Below are 21,893 nucleotides of genomic sequence, written 5' to 3' on the forward strand. Positions count from 1 at the left end.
ATTTCTATTGCCTTTTCAAAAGAAAAGCTTGACTGAATTCATTAGCTAAATTAGTTTCTGATTTTATTCCCGTATGCTGAAATAAATCAAAGAATACAATGAAATTAAAATGACAGCATTAAACATTGATATTCTTAAATATTGATGCTGAATAGGATGTATAAGATTCTTAAATAGTGAGTGCTGAATAGGATGTATGTTCAGCACTTTATTACTTATTGGACTCTCCAATAGGTGAGCAAAGCATTTATTAGAGACTGAACTCGCTCAATAAACTGCTCAGGACTTCTGATATTTGGTGGAAAATACCCACAGAATGACTGATTTGCTCTTTTACACGAGCTTTAACCATTTGGAGGGAGGCATTTGGATCAGGTTTTATGGCAGAAGAACATTCTCTGTCAGTGGGATTTGCAAAGGAAAGTAAAGGAGCATATCATCTAGTTCTGCTAGTGTGAATGGAGATATGACCAAATTTCATCTCACAGGGAAAAAACAAATAACAACAACAAAAATATTTGGAGGAAATACTGTCTGTGGTTACATGGATCTAGCCTCCCCAGTCATTAGGGCAGCTGATGAGCCCAGGTCTTGTAGCTGCAGGAGTTTTGACAGTCCAGCCAAGTATAGCAGGAATCACATTGGATTCGGGTGAGAGACTGGCATAAACCAGATGTGTCCCTCCAGCTTGCCCATGCAGAGACCTCCTATGCAGTTACACCGTAGGCTAAGCCAATGCTGTAAAAATGGGCTCGTATTGAGCTGTGTAATATAGTTTTGAAAATTCCGTCCCTTGAATGACTTTCTGTTTTAGAAATAAAACCAGAAGTGATTGCTCACTGTAGAGACGGGGGAGGTAGGTACCTCTGAGCATATAGGTGCTTCAAAATTTATGTATATGGCTTTGCTGTCTTCATCTGGAGGTAAGTGGAAAGTTCAGTGTGATTCTATTCCTTGTAATACTAAATATTGCCCCCCAGAAATGCATGACCAAATGAGACATACGTGGACATGCTGAGCTTTGAGACACGGCACTTAGCAGTAAAGCGATCAAATTGCCAGGACATCAGTCTGCACAGGCAGCATAACATCTCTATCCCCGTGATTAGTGTCTTTTACTGCAAGAAGTACAATATTTGGTGCCTAATGCATTCCTCTGCTTTTATTATGCTTGCCAACATTGATAGTGACTCACAGTAAAACAAAGGTAACACTTGACATCCTTCACAAACTCCCACTCATCAATTACAGACCATAAAGCTTCAATGTTTCCATGTGGAAATCAGTGATTTTCAGAGCTGGCTTACGAGGCTAATGCACATCCTTCGGCACATAATCGGCTCAATGCTAATAAGTTAGAAGGGCTCATGCGTGGCCAGTCATGCTCAGGAAGCAGCTTATTCAAGAAAGCTTCTATTTTGGGAACAGCTGAAACATATAAAGACTTCACTGGTTACCTCCCAAATGAGTCTCATGGCTGCAAATGCCCGTGGATGGCGCCTGTGAAGTGGGGCAGTGAGAAGACCGTAACAAAACCGACCGTGACGATTATGGAAATTTCTGTCTGCATAAATCTTGTGTGGAGGCCGAGGTTGTGGTGCTGCCTTGGCCACGCTGTGCCTTGGTGTACGTTGGGTTGGCTGTACACCATCAGGATGGCATACGTGTCCCCTGAAGAAGCCTGGCTGTGCTCAAGGGCCCTGACAACGCATCTCAGAGCCAGCCCAGTGGACACGGGGCTGGTGAAGATGCCTTGCTTTGACCGTCACGAAGCGAGACGGGTTCTCTGTGTTCACAGTACGCTTTTCTCTGCAGCAGCTGGTAGCTGGGTGGAGAAGGGTTTCTGTGCTCGTGGCATGGGTGTGTGCAGACATTTCTCATGCCCCTGAGCAGTGGTCCATGACATGCCGTGCCTTTGCTGGCAGAGGGGCTGGGGTTAGAAGGCAGCAGCTGTCTGTGTGAGGTCTCAGATGAGGTGTGCGTCCTCTCAGGAGAAGTTACGAATGCTCACCTTTGTGCACTCTCATTTGCTGGTTGTGCCTGAAATGAAATGCAAGTTTAAACCACCATCCACTGCCAAAATCTGGCTGTATCACTGCCAGGCATTTGGGTTTTGCCTTTGCCCCACCTGCAGAGCTGTAGGACCTTACCCAACACATTGCACAGGCCAGCATTGTGCCCCCTAACAGCCAGTACCATAGTAAAGCCTTAAAATCCATCTGCATTTCTGTGCCTGTCCTCTGAGATTTTCTTGTGCCTTCTGTCTTCCTTGAAGGCTGCTTGGAGGAGGGCTTGGCACAGCCCTGATGGAGTAGTGTAAGCTGGCAAGGCACAGATTTCCCAGCGAAATCATGCTTGGGGTGTGTGCCTGGCAAAAGAGGTGTTGATCCCACAAGTGCATGCGAGCTGGAATGTGGCTGTTTTCCAGGACACCTCCTCAAAGCTGACATCTGGCCGGCAGGGCTCCAGGATGCCACCCAGGGAAACCAGCTGGAGCCAGGTGTGAAGACATGCAGGAGCAGCAGAGGGTCTGTGATAAACCTCAGGTCCCAGAAACAGATACAGAGATGTGCTCTCTGAGGTGAAACTGGTCTTCATCCTCACAAGTGTAAGGTCTCTGAAGTATCTCACAGGTCACCTCTCTGGGAGGAGTTGCTTGGTGTGGCACCGCTCTTTTCAGGACAAAACAGCCAGGTGACAGCACTGCAATCCCCTGTGGGTTCAGAGCCCCGTTCCAAGCTCCAAGGCTTGGGCTCTGCCATTTCTACAGCAAGGTCTGACCATCAGCACCGTGTCCTGGTCCTCCCTCTCCCCTGGATGTACGAAGGCCTCTCCATGGTGGCCCGTGCACGGCCCTGGAGCATGCCAGCAGCTTTCCCTTGCCAGAGGGGTTTGTGCACCGATGTGCACAGACACCTCCCACCAGCTGCAGGGTGCACTCACTCCTTCCCTCTGCTTCCTTCCTCAGAGCCAGCCGCTTTCGCTGCAGCCGCTTCTCATGCAAATGAGAGTTTTTGCACCAGTCAAGCAAGGTGAAACAGCAAGCACGGAGCACGGCCGAGACACACCATCAGCCCAGGAAAATGAGCAAACATGATAATCCCTCGTTGCTGTTTGCTCAAAATACCTGCGTCCTGTCCCTGAATAGGATTCCCCAACGATGCACTGCTGTTCCATGCACCTGCCACTGCAGGATTGACAGGTACTTCCTGAGCAAGACAAAAGCCTGCACCATTTTATGAAGCCTCTCACTCAAAACTCAGGAAGCTGCTGTCACCAGAAACATATCTTGTTCCTCGGGATTTCTCTCTTCACGCAGCCCTCCAGCTCCTGAGGTGTTTCAATAAACACTGAGCTGCTGGCCATGATTTCTAAGGAAAGCAGGGTGTGTAGCCATAAATAATGGAGCTGCTCAGGTTCCCCATTTCATTTATGACCTTTATCTTGCTGCCCATTTTCCTTCCACTGAACGAGAGAGTTTCTGTTTTCATTGCAAGTAAGGAAATAAAATCTTCCAGCCTGTCTTTTACTCCAGATAAAGATCAGTCTTCCGACTTTTCTCCTGCCTAAGACTACTGTGGAGCACCAGCCAGGATTTCTGTCTTCCCTTGTCTTCTCTGGGTGAACTCAGGTCCTTTGCTCTTGGCCCTGACTTTCATCAGTGCTTTTCCCAGCTTTCCAGCTCCTCCATAGGCTGCTGCACGTGTTCTACTTTAACCTACTTGTCCAGAAATCCATAATGCCTAGCTCAACTTCTAAAAAGATATTTAAAACTTTTAAGTCCTAATAGTATGTTTTCATTTCATATACCCTTCACTCGGCAGTGGAAAAATCCAATGTATAAATCTATGCTTTACAGAAGAGCTACATTTAATTGATGTTCTACAGATGCTTTGAATGAATCCATGCAAACGTCACCTGGTCCAAGTTTCTCTATAAAACTGTATCAACTTGGGGTGAAACTCTGTTCAGTTGTGAGTTATAAGTTTGGTTTATGGGTTGCCTTTTTGTTGTTGTTATTGTTTGGTTGGTTTTGGGGGTCTGAAAAAAACTCAGTACTTTTACATGGCTTTGACACGAGACCTTTAAAGTCAGTAGGTGCAGAGAAGTTGCAGTTTGAGGTTTTGGAGCGGTAAGAAAGCCAACAGAGCTGATAGCAGCTGGCAAGTAAAGTCCTGGAGGTGCGAAGCATGCAAACCCAGACAAGACAAGTTTCTGCTGCACCTGTGAGCTGGGTGCTCTTGCACACTGCTGGTCTTGTCACCACTGGCTGAGAGGGAGGAGAGGGAGGCGATGGCTCCGGTCCTTGCTGCAGTGCAGGCGTGCTGCCAGGAGAACATCACGCCCCCGGGCTACACCAGCACTCTCCACCTCTAACCTCTCAGGTGGCATCCTAGAGGCCAAATAGTCCAGGCACCCCCAGCATCTTGGTTTTGGAGCTGCACGGGACCAGCAAACGTGTGACAGCAAGGGTGAAGTGCTGGGACAGGCTGGGGTCTGCTGTCCCCACCAGTGCTCCCATTCAGCTGCTGGTGTCCCAAAACAAAGCGTGGCAGGGCTATTATCATCCTTCCTCCCCGTCTGCCTTTTCCTAACACTGACACACGTCCCGGCACACCTGCTGATGCTGGGGGGCTGTGTGAGGAGGACGGGGTGCTGTGATCTGGGGGCAGCACTGCCTCGTCTCCATGGGCTCTCCATGCGCCATGGGACACAGAGCCCTGCTCTGGGTGCAGCTGAGATGCAGCTGGCTTGCGATGCTCAGCACTTCAGAGCTGAGCACAATGAAAGCAATGTTCATCTTCAGGTGGAGCCTCATCCCAGCTCCCATCTTGCCTGTGCCCTTGTGCAACAGGGGTGCTTGGAAAGGCTTTGGGCAGAAAGAGGAGGTCTGACACCTTCCAGGTTGAGCAACAGGGCTGCAATTTCTTGCTGTAAGGTGAAAAACAGTATCAAAAGCCTGGTAGTTCTGGGCTGTCTGCTCTTCCCTTTCCCTCTTGCCTTCATCAATCCTGATGGCAAGCCCTGACATCTTGCAGCAAGTCACAGGATTGTCCCGTTTTCTTTGCTCACAGTGCATGACACAACCAGACTGGTCCTGGCTGCACTTTTTAGTTGCTGCTTTAGCACATGCCCAAGCAGTAAGAGCAAAATACTGACCCTGTGTAGACAGAGCCTGGGATGCATTTTGAAATGCTGGTATCCCCTTACATAAGCTAACATAAATTACTGTAACATAATAAGGCAACATGGCATATAATGTAATAACAAAATGTGACAAAAATAACATAACATAGCAATCATTTATATGCACCTATGATATATAATAACGTCTCCTTGCCCTGTGCTGCATTGGGTACAGAGACTTACAGGGCAGAGAGGTTTTTTGCGCTAATGCCAGCTGGGTACTTGCACTTCTTGTTGACCCCCACCATCAAGTCCCTTGAAACCAGTGTGCTGTGCACTGAGATGTTGTCTGTGGCACAACAGTTCCTTCCCCAAGGTACAAGGGAAAGAAATTTTATTTGTGAGTGGTTTGCTGTTCTTTTTACCCCTTGGATTGCTGCTACTCAGATTCAGCCAGACTTCCTGCTGTTTCTGCAGCTTCATGGGCAAGGGGCGAATGTTACTTTGTGTGAGCCTACACATAAAGATCAGCTGTGTTTAATTTCAGTGTAGAACCTTGTCTGCCACTGTCATTTCTTTCGTTTATCAGAATATATTGGAGGTAAAATGAGCAACAAGAACAAATAAAAAGGCTAGATGCTGTATGATTGGACAGGTCAACTTCAGGCACTTTAAGGTGGCCCACCATGCCAAAAAGTCTTTCCATGTTGTCCCTGTGGCAGTATAGCCAGCTCTCCAGCTGCGTGCCATGAGCACAACAGCACCACCTCTTGCTCTTCAACTGCTGCAGATTCCCTCTTCCTCACCAACAGCCTGCTCAAGCAAAGCAGAGGGATGCTGAAATCCTGACCTCCCATGAGGAACCAGCATCTGCTCTAGCCTAACCTTAAAGCACATATCTGAACCAAGAGGAGCCCGTGGTCACTTACGTTCAAGTTGAGGGAAAGACGTTTTACCTGGAAATCCACCACCCACTGCTACACAGGTGGGAAGGAAAGGTGAGGAGAAACACAAAATGTGGAAAAAAGTGAATGAAAATGTAAAGGAGAAATAAGCACAGGAATAAAAAGGAAAATTGAAACAGAGCAAAAAGTTAGTTGCATGATAAAGAAAATTCCTCTCTTTATTTTACCTCTGCTCATGCCAGTCTTAGCGTGGGGGTAGTTCTCAAAAAAATGACCTCCTGCTCTTAAGTGGGCTGTAAACTGGAACAGTAGGGAAAAAAATAGGAAAAAAAAAAGCAGTACTAACCTCTGTTTGCAAGGGCAGAAGTGGAAGTTCACTCCTGAAGCTGGGATGCCCCTCCATCTATGGGCTAGTCCAGGTGAGCTGTGTCTGCAGGTGCAGTAAGCAAAAGGGATGACAATTTTCCTGTTCATGAAATCTGAGTAAAAACACCCCTTTTTCACTCTGGGAGAGTTCAAGGCCCCCTGATGTAGTGCTTCTGCTATGCAGTATTGAGATGTTTATCTGTTATGGTTTCAGGACACATGCAAACGAGAAGCTCTGCTCCAAGTTTCAAGCCTGCGCAAGACTGGAAGTGGTATGTAGCCCCCAAACCCTCACTGTGGGGCACAGAAGTCTTGGCTTCACCTTTGTTCATCACTAAGTAGCAGCCTGAGAGGAAGCTGGGCTGGATTCCTCAAAGGTGAGTGACTTTCATGTTTTACATAACATGCATTTACGAGAAAAAGCGCCCTTGGGGTTGGATCAGTGCCACCTTTCATGAAAAGCCCTTGGAAAACTTGCTTTGGCTCATCAGGGAAGACCATATTGGATACTGTCAGCACGTTAAACTCCTCCTGATGCGGAGGCAAGAGGGAGAACACTCTTGGCAAAGCTGTTACTTGTTTCAGCTAAGGAAAGTAGTAAACAACACTAAATAATTACACCTCTGAGAAGGGATTTGAGATGAAAATATGAGGATTTTCACCAAAAAAAGAAACAAAGTCAATTTGTATGCAAAGATGTTCAGCTTTACTGAGACAGAGGTCTGGGCTACATGGCATGCTGTTTGAAGCCCTGTCAGAGGAGATTAGTTGTTTCATATAGTAATCATAACTAGCATCCTAATGGATTAAAAATACCTCTCTCACCTCCATGATGGATTTTTTTTTGGATCAACATGACTTGTCTTAGAATAACTCAGCTCAGGGCCCTTGCACTTCTATCAGACATGCAGGACACCCTGCAAGAGGCAAAACCTGGCCCTGCCTCTTACCTCCAAGAATGATTAAACAGTAATAACGTTTTTCAAGAGGGAGAACTGAACCAAGGTGGTTTTTTGAAGCAGCTTCCAACTCAGACACGAGCTCTGGGTGAATGAGTGTGACTAAGTGATGTGATAGCTAGGGCAATTTCCATGAATGACGTTGATCAGGAATATAAGTTTTGAAAGTAAAGTTGACGAGGTGCTGAATTCCTTGCAAGCCAAGGTTAAGGAGATGCTACCACCCACCCACCCCAGAAGCCCTGCCATCCTTCCCCTCAGGGTCAGAAGTTTTGTTTTCTTTTCCAGTGGATATGTCTGGTGCCACGTTAATATGGTAGATTTAGGAAAGTGAAAAAATAAATGCAAACTTGAAATGGAAATTCGAGCCAGGCTAATAATGTAGTAGCTCACTGTGATCCAGATCTCATTAGTAACACTGCATTGCAGTTATAGTTACGCTGCACTGGCTGGTCTGTCAGAGCCATCAAGGAACAGAAACCTCCCCCCCCCCCCTCTTTTTTTTTTCCATTGAATTTTCAACAAGACCTGAAGAGCTGCTGTGCTTGTAGGAAGCAGTCCCTTGTCTCCACGAGGTAGCTGGTAGGACCTGTAGCTCACTGTCCTCTTATGCTAGCTTTCCAAACACATCCAGTAGGTTTTATAACTGCAGAGGGAGATCCAGTATACCTGCTTGCCAGGACAGAGCAGCAGCTTATATTAGGTTTACTCGTCTGCAGGTTGCATCCTTTGGTGGCTGGCCAGAGGGCTTTACATCAGCTGCATGCAGGCTGTTGGAAGGGACCTGGTGGGATTTGTGCTCAGAGCACACCCAGGAAAGCAGAGTTCAGCTCAGGAGAGAAATCACACACATCAGCCTCAGCATCCCCAGGCCTGATGTCTGAGTAGGAATCTGCTTGCTGACGTCCTCAATTATTTTGTTTTCAGTTTTTAAAATACCTTTCAGTTGTCTCTCTCTAAGAAAAAAATTTCTATGTAATGCATAAGATTTTGAGAGACAACACGAGGAAATGTTCCTGTTGTCATTTCCTCTGTCTGGCTGCTCTTTGTCTTGTGTTAAGCAAAGGCAGAAAAAAAACAACATGGAATTTAAAGATGGATTTCAAGTGAGCAGAGAAAATTTGAAGGCTCTGGCACAGGTTTTAAAAGACTAGCTTTGTCTTTGGAGTGGGTTTGTATTAGCTTTCTGTGGATATGCAGAAGAGTTTGTGGATATACGTTTCATAAGGTTTAAAATGTGCTCCTGGTGCAACGACGCCCCGAGCTTAAAGCTGACAGTCTGCAAACACTGACGAGCTCCCCGGATTAACATCGCTCCCTGTTCTGAGCACACACGAGGAACTGTTTTTCTAGCTATGTGCTTGGCATGCGGCACTCCTTAGGCCAGAAAATGGGTTTAGAGCTGCACAGTTTAGCTTTGCAAATGCAGATTGGGTCGTTTATATGTTTGGCTGTTTGACTTGTGCTTACAACTATATCAGCTCCCCACAATAAGCCTGCTTGAAATGTGTCCCTGGCAGTCAACTGGGCATTTCTAATCAAGCCTGACTCTGGAGCTACTTCCACACCCCAAAGGGATTACACTATCACAAATCACTGTGTACCATTTCCAAACAGTGTAATTGCTGGATGGCAGCTGGAGGAAATGCTGCCTGCTTCCTAATTTATAGAGATTGAAAAGTCATTTGTTTAAATGAGAATTAGCTCTCTTTATCATCTGGAAAAACAAAGTATTATGTGGCAATCTAAATATGTCAGAGAATTAGTGTGCTGACATGAAGCAAGGCAGAAAATGCTAAGAATTTTGGAAGACTTGCATGCTATTTTCAGCTTTGTACGGATTTTCCTGTGGGTCCTGCAACAACTGGTCCCTCTGTTTTGCCACCTATTAAGCACCTATAATGTTATAATTTTACCTCCTTTTGAGGTCTACTGAAAGGCTTTACCCTTCAGTGTCTGCAAAATATTTTGAGATTCCCAATGTAATTCGTTCTCTAAATGTAAAATATGCATTATTCATCCCCTTTTTAAAATAGATTTCTGACTTAAGGATTATCTTGCAAGCAAAATGCAACCGAAATGAACAAGCTAGTATTTATGCTTTTCACAAAGCCCAAAACCTGAGGGACCTCATTCTTTTCAGACTTTGATGGATTTTCACTTTATTTAAGGTCCAGTTGATTCAGATTTCTCAGAAATCAGTCTGCAATCAGCTCTCAATGAGCCAGCTACACTGGATATAGATCCACCAGTGTGGACATTTGCCTGATTTGCCTGACATTTGATTTATTTGGTATTCAACTTATCTGGGGAGCGTATTAGCCCAGATTAATACATTCAGCTCCATGCAGGGTCAGCCAGGGTATCTCTGCCCAATAATCCCACTGTGCTCTGGAAACTGGTTTTGCAGAGAGTTAGCTTGTGTCTAGAAGGACTCAATTGTTGTAAATCATCCTTGGATCTACGAGCTCCAAGCTAGCTACAACTCCCTCCCTCACATCAGCCTCTGGGAGGCTTATCCGCCCAGGTACATGCAGTGGGAATATCAAATGTGCATTTGCACATAAATAAACAGGTCACCCCAGAGCTCACTGCCAGGGCTGCAATACAGTGACACCAGAGGATGCTGGCACCAGAGAACTAACCCAGTACACCAGGTCTCATGAGATTTGCAGTAAATTCTCACATAAAAAAGGAAAGGTTAAGAAAGACACAGGTTAAGAAATGAAAGTTTGTTCATATTCTCACCTGTAATGGCTCAATATGTTGGGAAAAAATGGCAAAGCCTCCACATGCAGCTCTGCAGTAATGCACGGATTACCAACTGGGAAGCTCATCATGCCACTGGTCTGGCTGAACTTGGCAGCATCACAGGTCTATCTTTTCACACCCAGCTGCTTTTTAATGGCCTCACAAGCAGGCTATATTGGCCCCACACTTGTCCTCCCAGCTGCCAGCCTTCGTTAGATGTCCAGGTGCTCTTCTTGGCTGGGGACCAGGGCAGGGGAATAGACAGCTTCTTCCTCTCCTAGAGACACTGCCCTCCCAGCACCAAACTTGCTTTGGTCTGCCAGGCAACCCACTGGTTTCTGGACATCTTGCAGTAGCTCCTTTGCTTATAACTCCATTCAAAAATGCTCTTACCTATAACTGTGGATAGAGATGCAAATTTGGAGGCAGGCTCACTGTTAGATTTGGATTCCTTTGCAGTCCTCCAGCAGATCAGGATAGCGGTACACTAAGATTATTTATTCAGTGGATCCACAGCAACACCCATCACAATTTGCTGAATTAATATAGAGAGAATTTTATCATATGAAGAAAGGTTGAGAGAGCTGGGGCTGTTCAGCCTGAAGAAGAGAAAGCTCCAGGGTGACCTTATTGCAGCTTTCCAGTACTTAAAGGGGGCTTAAAGAAAAGATGGAGAGCAACTTTTTGCTCAGTTAGATAATGACAAGACAAGGAGGAATGGTTTTGAACTAAAAGAGGGGAGATTAAATTAGATATTAGGAAGAAATTCTTTACTGTGAGGGCGGTAAGGCCCTGGCACAGGCTGCCCAGAGCAGCTGTGGATGCCCCATCCCTGGAGGTGCTCAAGGCCAGGCTGGATGGGGCTTTGGGCAGCCTGGTCTGGTGGGAGGTGTCCCTGCCCATGGCAGGGGGTTGGAGCTGGGTGGGCTTTGAGGTCCCTTCCAACCCAAGCCATTCTATGATGTTGTGATTCTATGACTTTGTTCCTTTAGTTTTCAGCACTGGACCATCCTGAGGCCCCTTCAGAACTTTACTGGGAATATCTGAGAGGGCAGTTGCACAGAAAGGAGAAACTCAGTCAAGTTACAAAGAATGAATAAAGGAAGCATAAGAAAGGTCAAGGCTCAAAATTCAGCTTGCAAGAGAAATAAAAGCTATGAACAAAACAGCCTGTAAGTTGTGTGGTGGCTAGGAGGCAGTCAAGGCAAGCTCAGGCACCAGCAAGGAGCTAAAGTTTATAGCAGAGAGCACCAAAAATGACACAAACAATTACAAAACTGAGAGTCTTCACTGATTTTGATCCAAGGACTAACAAAACCAACATCAGAGCAAAGAGGAAATGTTCTGGTCTAAAAATTGAAGTGTGAGCTTAGCCAAATCAGTGTTTTTCCAATTGTCTAGCACCAAGGATGTTCGCCTTTGAGTGCCCAGGGTGCTGGAGGAGGCTGTGCTTTGAAGCTGCCCAGTGGCAACATCTTTTGGCTGCTCATCTCTGCCTCTTTTATGCTCTACAAACCAGACTGCTGATAAACCTTGGGTTAAAATAGTTCTTCTCAAATAAAGGGGGAGAGTGTGATTTTTTAACTGGCAAAATTACATCGACACAGTTTACAGTCTGACCTCAGCAACTCTACTTATACGTGCAGGAGAGGGCTAAGTGTGGTTTGAGGGCAGGAAAAAGTGTTAGAGAGACAGAGCGGAGAGAGACAGGGAGGCAGGAGGTGCTGTGAGGCAGGAATTTCTTACACAACGTCCAGCCAAAACCCAAACAGTAAGGTGCAACGCAGTTTCAAAACAATTAACAGATATTATTGAAAAACTGGAAAGCAGCAAAATTACTGTATTTATTTAAGAAGATGAAAGGAAAACTAGGAAATATATGGATCCACCAGCCTCGATTTAATTTCTGGGGCATAGAAGCATGCTATCTATAAGCACCAAAAACCACAACAAATATGGACTTCTCAAGAATGAAACATGGCAGAGTTACCTCATTTTTCTTCCCAGGCAGTGCCAGAAGCCTGCTGGAAAACAGAAAATCAAAAGATGTCAGATAACATAAGTGTAGTAGGGGTTTCGACCCCTTGTTTCCCCTGGCATTTTTAAAATCAGACTGTAGTAACATGTTCTTGGAGCCACTATAAGGTCGTTGCCTAACCTGCACTCAAGAAGTAATTATCAGAGGTTTAGTGCCAAGCCAGAAAATTATAATGAATGAGGGTTCAGAGGTCTGTCTAAAGTCCAGGGCAAGTCAGTATTTTCTATAGTGCTTGAGGTGCTGGAAAGGGGAGAATAGGTGCTAAGGGGCAGCTGGTATGTAGCCAGGAGGGACTGCAAGCACTTTGAAGGAAATGCCTGGACTTCAATGTGAGTGTGACAAATTGGAGAAATGGTGCGGAAAAGTAGGAAGCAATTCTATATGAAGAAGTGCAAAGTCAGATGAACATGTGTCAGCAATGGTTTATACAGAGGTGAGTTGCCTTGTGCCTGCAGGGGTGGACAGGTGACCTACCAGGGTTTCTCACAGCTTTTTCTTTTCTGTAAGAAAATACTTTAAGCTGGGAAAGAAAGGAAGAAAAGGAAAAGAAAGGAAGAAAGAGAAAGGAAAGAAGGAAGGAAGGAAGGAAGGAAGGAAGGAAGGAAGGAAGGAAGGAAGGAAGGAAGGAAGGAAGGAAGGAAGGAAGGAAGGAAGGAAGGAAGGAATGGAAAAACAGTTTCTAAGTTTCAATGCTTGCCTGAGCTGCGTCTGAACCTAGTAATCACAATCTCTCTCATAGTACAGCTAACAATATTGCCTAAATGGAGTACATTTTAAGAGACAGTGGAGTGAGTTCTGCACTATTTGAAAGTCCCTTGATTTTCGCCATGTAAAGCCATGCAAAATTTGGCCCAAAGCACTTAGCATGAATTAGCTTCAACTCCTGTAGCCGGCAGGAAGTATGGAGAAAGGACAAAAATACAGTGCTTTCAAGGAAAACATGAAGGAATTAAGAAATAATAAAAGTAAGGTAAAGTTATGAGAGTGACTTTTCTGCAACAGTGCTGTGTGTTTAAAACAGGTTGGGCAAGTGAAGTCAGAGGGGAAAAGAAAAAAAAAAAAGGATAAAATTTTCTCCCCTGCTGCATTAACAGTACATAAAGAACAATTTTGATGATTATGCATGGTGGTAGCACACAGATGTGCACAACAGAGCTTGGGAGGAGAAGGAGGAAGAGCAGGTGGAGAAGGAGGAGCAGGAGGAGGAGGAGAGTGTGCTAGGTGCTGTACAGACCCTTCACAGGGATGGTCCTGTCCCCAAGGTGTTAATGGTCGATGCAGATGATGGAGACAAGCTGACAAGTATAAAAGAGAGACAGCCTGAAGGCAAGGCTTGAAACATTAACCAGATCTCCCGAACCTCTGTCTGCTGATTCACCCCCTGATAAATCACTTTGGACTGATAGAGGTTTTGACTGGCATTTAATTCAGTGCACGTTTAGTAGATAGGTCTCTGTTGCTGAAATCTCTGTAACTGGTGTTATAGATGGCAATAACCACAAATAAAATAAAATAAAATAAAATAAAATAAAATAAAATAAAATAAAATAAAATAAAATAAAATAAAATAAAATAAAATAATATGATAAAAAAAATAGGGTCATATGGAAATAATCATTTTCCACTTACTTACAAAATAATGGTGTATGGCTCATGTCCCATGGCTTATTGGTCCAGCCCATGGGGTTCCAGGGCACCCAGTCCTTCACAGGCACTGAACTCCCTTGCAGACAGTGTCTGATATCCTCCATTTTCCCAGCTTAATTCTACCTTGTAGAATTAAATGCCATGTAACAAATTACATTGTCAAAGCAGACTGAGAAGAAATGAATCTTTCCAGCCTCATTCAGTTAATCCAAAATAAATAATGTGATATTTTTCAGTCCATTGCACCAGGAACAGACTATGCCAGCTGATTACTTCTTCCTAATTGAGAAGAAATGGCCAGTTAATGCAGCTGCAAGGGAAATGGAGAGGTCTGGCACTTCCAGGGCTGCAGAGGGAAAAAAAAAAACACTCTGAAAACTCTTGTTTGGTGATGTGTCAGAAAGTGTCCTCCCCCCTTTTAAGTATATCAAAATGTGTTCGTCTCTAAGCAGACATTACAGATTTTATATGTTACAGAGGTTGACTTGTGGTGAAGAAAAGCAGCTTATGTTTCAAAGTGAACCAGGTAATCATTGGGGTTAATTAGTCCCCTGCAGCCAGGAATGGCCACAGGTGCCACATTACACTTCTCACTGCACCAAGAAATGAATTGCACACATCACCTGCAGAAAAATATAAATGTTTTGTGCTTTTTCTTCACCGCTGACCGCAATATAAAAGAAAAATACTGCCTGCCTACAGATGTCCATGGGTCTGGATGTGTTGGCTGCCTGGAGTGGACTATTCTGCCTGCTGAGCAACTGCTCATTTCCTGATTTCTGGTGGCTATCTGTGCTTTCAAAATGGATTTATTTCTCAGGGTCCAGTTACAGTCTGTCTGTGCAGCCTCCTCCTCCCGGTGATGTTTGGAGGCAGCCATGGGGAGAGCTGCTGGCACTGCCGCCCCAGATGGATGCACCACATGAGGATGTCACCACAGGACCCTAAATGAGGTGACCAAGTGAGCTGAGGCTCTGGCATATCCCCCTGTCGTGATGTCCAGCTGCCTGTCCTCACGGCACACATACTGCGTGGCTCCTGGCAGCACGCGTGCCATGCAGGATGCGGTCCCATGTGTGGGTTTCCCACTTCTGGTGCAGGAACATTGCACAGCACTTCTACCTCTGAGGTGAGAAACTGTATGCCACACCTTCTCTGTGGCTCTTTCCATACTGTGGCTTGCTGCAGAGCAAATGATGCCTTCAGATTACAGGTGGAGCCCTTACAAAAGAAATGGCATTGCCCTGCTGTTATTCCACAGTCCTTCTGTATTAGAAACGGTTCTATGATAGAAGTCTGATCTATGGCCTTTACTTTCCCAGTGTTTGCCAGGCTAGAAATGTCACAAGTCTTGGATATTTGCTCTGTGGCCCTGTAGTTTGAAGAAATAAAAGATGAGGAACAACAGGGCTGAAACATATACTTTCTTCAGTGAGCTGGGTTATTGATGAAGGTGAAAGTTGGTAGAACTTGTGAAGAGCTTTTAGCTGCTGCTAGAGATAAACCACTGCTGTGGCGTGCACCTGCCTGGCCAGTAGCAGACACAGGATATTACTGGGTGCAGTGGTGTGTATGGTACAGGCACCAGGCACTGAACACAAGTGGAAATATGTTCATCTGAAATAAATTCCCTGACTTTAATGCACACACTGATAAATGTCCCAGCCTTGATATCTCTGACAGAAGAGGAAGACTGTCCATGTCAGCTCTTAATTTCACTAATATCATGCCTTAATTTTATTGTATCTGAAACCCGCAAATGTTTCTTTACCCTTCCACTTCTCTCCCCAAATCCATGACATTCTGACCTCTTCTGGGCCATCCACCCATCGCCCATTGCCACCTTCTCAAAGCAACGCACTGCCTCAGGCAGCACTTCAGTGCCCTGCAGGTGGGCACGGGTTCTGACAGAGCATGTTGGGTCATGGGGCTGCTCCCCTGGCAGCCAGGAAAATGGCCTTTTGACAGAAGTGTTGATTATTGTCTTTATTTGCAAAATCACAGCAACCTTGAAAACATTTTTCATGACAGCAATTGTTTTTGAAACAAAAAATAACTTTTTTAAAGAAAAAAAGAAGAAATTTAGTTTAAAAGCATTTGTATGCTGTTGTGATTTCTCACATTCCAGATGAGCATAAGTCTTCGTATATTATTTTTGCTATTTCTGTATTATTTTGTGATATCAGAATTACTGGTGCATAATGTAATATGCTGTTATGACATAATAGCTAAGAAAAAAAAATACTTGGTTAGTTTACAGCTGACTTGAATTATTAGAAAAGCATTGTAATCAGCTGCTGCTTAATATGGATTAAAATAATTTACTTTCCATAACATAATGTTTTCCAATACATAGAGACAACTTGGAAAATGTATGACAGTTTGAATAATATAACAAGAATGGCTCGTTTTCATTCTTGAAAAAGGTTGTTTAACTACAACAAGCATAAAACATTTAATAGAGAAAATAGAATACAGTGTTCCACTCTGAACTAGCCAGAAGTTGTCCATAATGTTGTTGTTGTTGTTTCTTATATATACATATGTATTATACCTTAATTGAAATTCTCCACTGCCATGTAATATACAAATATTTCATTAGAAGGTAAGAAAGTCTATAAAATGAAATGTCCCTCTATATTTTTTCAAAAGGAAAATTTCAATTTGAAATAATTTCAACATTATTGAAGTGACACTGAGACTCACCATATATTGGGCAAATTATTTTTAAGGCTTTCTGTTTCAGGGATACTTTGCAAATCATCCGCAGCTATTCCAACAAGGAGTACACCCAAGACGTAAGATGCTGGGACTTGGCTCGATGTAGAGATTTGGGACTCTGAGCGTGCCAATGAGTGGCCTGTGTGGCAGAAATCATCAGTGGATGGACTGAGAGATGCAAACCTGGTGCTGGTGAGGCTGTGAACCCTGCTGGGGAGCCTTGCTGGAGTGGCCACTCCAGCACAAGCCCCAGCATGACACCACCGTGAAATTGTCAGAGTGCTCTTAGCATCTAGGTCTTTCCAAATGTCAAAAAACATCACTCCACTGAATTTATTTACTTGCATTTCATGCTGAACGCTGCTATAAACAGCTAGTTTAGAGAATGGGGAGGGCTCAGCAGGTGCATCCAAGGGAAGTGCATGGTGCTTTAAAAGAATTCGGCAAGGCTCTCAGATGTATTTGGATAATAAACACAAAATGCAGATGAAGGTGGAAGAGAAAGTGAATGATGGACACGTGCACTTGGCAGGAAAAACTGATCCAGCAAAAATTATGGATGCAATTCACACTTTCTTTGAAAATCATATCTTTTAAAGAAACTACCTCTGATCAAAAATACACTGTAAATCATCATAAATTTGCTCTTCTCTTTAAAACTAAACTGTGTTTAACACCTGATTAGAAAAATCAGATTTTTACTTGACTTAGAGCCGTAATTAAGGACTATACTATTTTGGCTCAACACCTGATTTGCATGGGCGTGTTCAAGCATGTGTTTTTTTGTATGGCTTCAGCACAAAGTGTAAAGGCAGAGGAGTGGAACACACAGCCCACAAGGTGTGTTATATTGCATGCACAACCAACAATGAAAATGTAAATATAAACAAACTGGGTCAGACATAAATAATTAAGCAAATGGGGAATGGTAGAACAAAGTTGGTCAGAAATCTGAGCTCAGAGCACGCAACAGCACGGGTCACTTAGAGAAAGGTTTGCGGCAATGCTAGGTCAGGAATCGTGCCTTGCAGCTCCTCAGGGAAGCATGCTCTAGGAAAAAAGGCAGGAAAGATAAATTATTTAGTGATCTTCCTTGTTATATGAAAGACAAAGAAGAAAATTTCAGCATTATTTGCAAGGCATTGCATTTTTTAACAACAACTGTGAGCCCCAGAAAAGTCAAAGATGCAGCCATATTTTACCAAAACATGCTTTCAGTTTCTCTAGGCAACTAACCAACACAAGGTTTTGTGTGCAGATGAAGAAACAATTATGGCTTTGAAATAAAATATGTGAAGATCACGCTTGCTGGTTGGAACTAGGCGGAGCTCTCACATCTTTTTGACCATACAATTCAACTAAGTTTTGTTGAGTACATACCAGATTTAGTCAAACAGCCACAAATTAATCAAACAGCTTACAAATATGTAAGGAGACATGCTTGAAATGGGAGAGGAGCGGGGTAGAGCTTCCCACCGTATATCCTGCTGATCCCTCTCAGTAACCAATGCGTCCATCCATTCCTGTTGAGTTTACTGTGGCCTTGATATTTGTCCTTCTTTGACTTCATCCAATTACTTCTAACATCTGAAATACCACATGGCAATGAGTTCTTGAGCTCTGTGCTCAATATTAAACTAATTTTATTGGCATTTCTTCTTGGGGTAGTACATGGAATATTTCTCAACTTCCAAAATAAAAAATAAAAAAATCTCAATATTTTTTGATATTTTCTGTACTATATTTTCTGTACAATATTTTGTCCCAAACAGCTTTTCCAGGCAGAGAGATGGTTGCAAGTAAACCTTTCATAAAAGGTCCTTGCAGTCAACCCTACAAGAGCAATATCATATTGAGCGTTCACCCTGACATAACTTGATGGATTTTTGCAAGTTTAAGAGCTCTCTTTTGTGTTAGATGAAACAGGAGATTTTGTGTGTGTTACCTCTTCATCTGAGGTTCTTAACACACAGTAGCATAGTACAGTAAATAATAAATCTTAGCACTCATTAACTGGCTGGCCACTGTGAAATGTTTTGTGTATTCCTGATGATTATAAATTACAGTGAAATCAAAAGGAGAAAAAGCAAAACACCTAACACATGAAAGCCTTGCAAAGTTATGAAGGGCAAAAGGGCTTATGAGGTCTAATTTATTTTGAGCAGTCTGTGCTGCTTTGAAAAAAATCCTCTGCAAATTATTCAGCAGGGTTATCTGAGGGAATTGGCGAGCACAAGGAGCAGAGTCTTGTTCAGGGGTTTACAGTTCATCTTCTGCCTGTCTCTGCTCTTCACTTTAATCCAGATAAACAAATATAAAATGGACAGATGAAAAAACTAAGTAAAAGATTTTTAAGGACCCTGTTGTAGCAAGAAGACCGGAAGAGGGCTGACCACATGAATATTCTGTTTTTCCCGAGGTGGGGCACCTTGGTGAAGCAGGCAGTCAAAGGGTTAATATTCTTCCTGTAGGCTCAAAATTCGTACTGGGATGCTTCATTTTTACCTACACTCCAATCCCATCCATTAAGCACTATCCAGTCCAGCGAAAAGGCACCACCAGCATCAGGCAAAGCACGAAGTAAGAACATTTTCCACATTACTACATTTATTTTGTCATCATTTTCTCCCATTTGGCAGCAGACCTTGGTGACCCACTTCCATTGGGCCTGGGACATGATGTGTCCTTCACGGAGGAGCCGTGGGGCAGCAGGACAACCTGCTCACAGCTCGCATGACCCCGCAGCTCTACCATCCTGCGCCCTCAAGTGAATGGTGTTGGTGTCGTTGCAGAAGAGTTTGCAAAAAGTTTTCACACCTTGTGCCTGGAACCTGAGGCCAAAGAACTCATGCTGGATTTCACCTGTGAAATTTGGGATTTAAAGCAAGAAGCACGCAGATGTGCCCAAAGGATGAGCCAGCTGTACCAGATAGTGAATCCTGGCAGAGGGAAAGAAGTTCAGCTGAAAAAGAGAGCTGCCACTCTCACGTGTGCTTTGACCAGATCTTTCTTAGTAAGGCGACTTTTGTGGCTCACGTTAATTAAATGGGCTGTCACACAGAGGCAGATGAACACTGGCTATACTTTAAGGCAGGGAGGGTCGTGGTGTTAAGACAGAGACAAGCGTATCAGCGTGAGCAGGCCACTGGGCACCAGTGCTAAATTCAGCTACAAGACCAGGTGAGTCACCTGCAGGCAAGAGGTTAATGTCAGCACCGTCCTCAGGAGAGACTGGCTCTTAAAATATCACATCTGAATGCATGCTCTTCTCAAGCTACAGAAACCTGCCAGGCCTGCTGCCAAGAGGAGTTGGGTTGCAGGTGCTGTGGTGCTGTTTCCCGGCTGCTCCTGCAGGATGTTCTACGCCAGTATACATTTCCAAACCCAAGACAGTATCTTTATCTTCGAACTGCAGCGGGTGCCAGACCAATCTCCCCCTGCGATCACTGGATGAACCTGGCATGGTTTCCATAGGGTTCAACTATCGAGGAGGAAAAATCCCAATGAATAAATTTCACAGCTTGATCTCCTATCTCCACTCCGCAGCAGCCTGCAAAGGTGCTCCTGAGTGCTTCTTCTCCCAGGCTTCAGACTGTGTATGCAAGTGATTTTTGCATGCTTTGATGCCTAAACTCTTGGTTGGTGGGACCAACACTCCTCAGGCTTCCCCCATAGCAAGTGTCACAAGCAGGCCCACCAAAGGCTGGCTTGGATCCTTTTTTGCAAAACCATCCTATCTACATAAGGAAAAAAATGTGTGCATGTTTCTGTGGGCATGCACAGAGGTGCACATATGGGCACTTGCATCCTTACAGCTCTGCATAACAAGTTGATGCTGTCTGAAAATGCAGCCTGAGGTATTTAAAAGCGAGAAGCATAATATATGGAGAGGAATACAGTACCCTGCTAAAAATATTGTATGTCTGATCTGGGAATACTTATGGTTTAAGTGGGCTATAAATGAACACTTAACTGCTTTAGAGCTGTGAAGTGATGACCCTCAGGTGGCCTTGGGACATGCCGCATGGTCTCCTGTAGCTGCCACTCCACTGGAAATAGCGGGGCTGAGCACCGCAGAGGCAGCCTGGAGTGCAAGGCTGCCTCCAGGAACCAGCAGCCTGTCCTCTGCCTGACTTAATGCGCTGATGTTTCCAAAACAATGAAATTCTGCTCTCCTAAATGGAATAAATGATATTTAGGAATGTCAAATCAAAAGCACGTGTAGGCTGAGCCCCACATTTTAATACCTGGAATCATACTGCTTTTGCAATACAAACCATAAACCATTCTCAGGAGAAAGAGATAAGCATTGATCATTTAGTACATAAATCATTTTAGGATGCTAAGGCTATATGACAGAAAAAATATGTAATACAGATTTTTAACAAATAAAAGAGCAAGGTTTGGCTTATTCCAATTCATGACGTTTCTTATGGGAAACTATTTGGACAATTGCTCCACATTTGTTATGTCCTTCTGAGTATTGCTAATTTTAGCACGAATGATCATTCATCTAAGAATTCATGCCTGAAATGAAATGCTTCTCTATTTATTATTCTCTTCTCATAAATGTTTGCTACCCAGTCACGAGAGGGAAAGCACAGAGCGACGGCACAGCTCCCCACATGGCACAAATAGCAAGCAGTAGAAAGAAGCATTGAGGCAGTTTGGAGATGAGCTATATCAATCCAAGGTAATATTAGACATAAAGCCTTCTTCATTCCTTGCATGCTCCACCAGAGAAACAATGTCACCCCCATATCAGCACAGCTCCCATCTTCCCAGACAGCATGGCAGCGCCACCGCTGAGCTCACTGGGTTGGACATCGCGGGGTTTCTCCCCACTGGGCTACAAGCCAGCAGAGCCTGGAAGAAGGACTTGAGGCTGTCCTACCTGTGTGTCCAGCTGGGCACGATCAGGACCACAGTGTGTGTCTGAAACACACTGACCCCAGTGTGTGGACTGAAAGAGCATCACAGTCCGGTTTCTGTGCTCTGCAGCAGCATTTACATTCATATGCACCCTTGCAAATCTGCGAAGCGTACCAGGAGTGACGCCTGCCTCCCTATTAGTTTCCATTCAGCAAATTTGATGCTAACAGTATTCCTTAGCCAAGAGAGGATTCAGAAATTTGGTTTCACATCATAGTTCATTATATTACTGGTCAACTTCACCAGTACAAGAACAAATGCAAACTAGGGGTCGGTCTGCAGCCATCAAACAGGAGACGTTGAGAAAGATGTTTTTATTAAACAAATATTCTCAAACTCATAAGCCTAAGTGTGACCAGCATAATGCAACCAATTCCTATGGAAAACCTTCAGACTGCTTATGATTTCCCCTTTATATTTCATAACAGTTTAACTCCTCATCCTAAC

The 21,893-nt window shown here is 44.2% G+C and overlaps 1 long non-coding RNA gene across 1 annotated transcript; it reads right to left on the minus strand.

Annotated features, from left to right (window-relative positions):
* Positions 1–466: 466 nt before the first annotated feature.
* Positions 467–10,289, minus strand: LOC308191559. The gene is made up of 4 exons (XR_013948123.1): positions 10,106–10,289; positions 6,379–6,462; positions 2,151–4,932; positions 467–2,040 (listed from the first exon to the last, which is right to left on the minus strand). It is a non-coding gene; the product is annotated as an uncharacterized lncRNA (long non-coding RNA).
* Positions 10,290–21,893: the final 11,604 nt, after the last annotated feature.

Source organism: Anser brachyrhynchus (genome assembly GCF_964034855.1).
Source record: "Anser brachyrhynchus genome assembly, chromosome: 1".
NCBI lineage: Eukaryota > Metazoa > Chordata > Aves > Anseriformes > Anatidae > Anser > Anser brachyrhynchus.